The sequence below is a fragment of the Pteropus vampyrus genome, unplaced genomic scaffold (assembly GCF_000151845.1).
Source record: "Pteropus vampyrus isolate Shadow unplaced genomic scaffold, Pvam_2.0 Scaffold260, whole genome shotgun sequence".
Taxonomy (NCBI): Eukaryota; Metazoa; Chordata; class Mammalia; order Chiroptera; family Pteropodidae; genus Pteropus; species Pteropus vampyrus.
Genome location: NW_011889041.1, coordinates 2,033,039 through 2,035,384, shown reverse-complemented (window position 1 = coordinate 2,035,384; position 2,346 = coordinate 2,033,039).

Genomic DNA, 2,346 nt, shown 5'->3' with positions numbered 1-2,346 from the left:
CATCTCTGCGCCTTTTACATAGTCTTAAGGGGAAATTGTCCAGTTTTTACCATGTAAATATTTCTTGTAATGTTTTTGCTTGGTTTTATTATCAGGGTAATACTGGTCTGGCCAAAGATGTTAGAAAGTGGTACTTCCCCCTTTTAAATAAAAAAAGTTTGTAGAAAATCAGCATTATTTTTTCCTTAAATGTTTGAAAGAATTCTCCAGTGAAATGATCTGACACTAATTAGTTCATTGTAGGAAGATGTTCCATTGTGAATTGAAATATTTTTATTGATATAGATATATCTGTTTTTCTCGAACCAGTTTTGGTAGTTTGTATCTTTTACATAATTTGTACATTTCATTTTTGTTGTAAAATTTATTGGCATAAAGTTGTTCATAATATTTCTTTATTATCCTTTTAAATATCTTTATAATGTTTAGTAATCTCTTCTTTGATTACATTGGCAATTTGTGGTTCTGTTTTTCCTTTTTTATGATCAATGTTGCTAGCAGTTTATCAAAAGGCTAACTTTCAGTTCTGTTAATTTTCTCTGGTGTTTCTTATTTTCCATTTCATTGATTTCTGTTTTCAACTTTATTATTTACTTTAGTCTGAATATTTTATGATTGCTTTACTCGTCATTTTCTGGCTTCTTGACAATGAAATTGAAGATATAAATGGTGGACGTTTCTTTTTTTCTAATATATTATTTAAAGCTATAAATTTCCTTTAAACACAGCTTTTAACTGCATATCACAATTTTTATGTTTTATTTATATTTCGTTAAAATATTTTCTAGTGGCTTCTTTCTTAATCCATTTGTTATTTTGTAGTGGGCTAGTTCTTGTTCACATATTTTGGATATTTTTTTTGCCAGATATTTTTGTGCTTTGGTTTCTCATTTAGTTTCATGAAGGTTGGAAACATATTCAATAAGATCGCAATTATTATTACATTTACTAAAACTCATTTTATGGCTTAGTATATGGTATGCCATGGTGAATATTTCATATGAACTAGAGCATACTGTATATCCTGCTATTGTAGGAAGGACTTTTCTAAAAATGTCATCTGAGTCAAATTGATTGAAAGGATTGCTAAGAAATTCTAAATCCTCAGTAAATTCTGTCTACGTGTACTCTAAATTACTGAGAGAGAGGTTATGGTGTGTTCAAATAGCTTTGTTGGTTTGTATATTTCTCCTTCCAATTCTGTCATTTTTTCCCTTAAGTATTTTAAAGCTCTGTTTTGGGGTACATACACATTCCAGCTTACTTCTGGTTAATAAATTAATGTTGCTATAATTTTGAAATTTCTCTCCTTGTTGCTGGTAATAGCCTTAATTCTTAAATCTACTTTATTTATATTAATAAAGCCATTCCATCTTTGTTAGGATTAGTGTTCACATATTATGTAATTTTTCTTTCTTTTGCTCTCAACATCTATTATTATATTTAGAGTAGATTTATTAAAAACAGCATATAGTTTTATATCTGTGGGTATATAAATTATATCATATTTGGAAAAATTTTGGTTATTGTTTTTTCACATATTTTTTTTCTGCCCATCCTCTTTGTTTTGGATTCCAATTGTAAATATGTTAGAATACTTGAGGCTGTACTGTAAGTCACTATTACAATTACAAAATTTTTTCCTTGTATTTTATTTTGAATAATTTATATTGCTATGTTTTGAATAATTTATATTGCTAAGTTTACTGACCTTTTTCTCTGTGATATATTATCTTTTGTTAATTTCCCAGTGAATTTTTATTTCAGATATTATATATGTCATCTCTAGAAGTAACATTTTTATCATTTATATCTTCGTTTTTATCCTCACCATGTTCATGTTTTTCTTTTTGTATTTGAACAGTTAAAATAGATGTGCTAACATTTTTCTATGTTAATCATCTCTGTTATTTTTGTGTATGGTTCTATTAGATAACTTTTCTCACAAGTATGAATCATATGTTCATGTTTATTGTATGTATATTAGTTTCGATTGGATGCCAGACATTACAGGTTTTATGCTGTTTTGTGGTATACTGTCTAAGTCTCAAAAGAGTTATTTTTTATCTGGTCAACAGTTAAATTATTTGCTATTCAGTTTGATCCTTTTATATATTATTTAAAAGTTTTTTCAGAGTAAGTCTAGAATAGGTTCGATTTCTAATAAGGTGTTTTGCCCTGAGTGATCAGCAGAATCTCTCTACTCTGATGAGAATTCAAATTAGTTCTGTTCTGTATGAGCTCTAGGAATTATTCACTTTAAAGATCACTGGTTGCCCTTTGCCTGACTTCATAGAGTTGAGCCCACATATATACATCTTTTGATACAGCAAGAATTCCATCAAA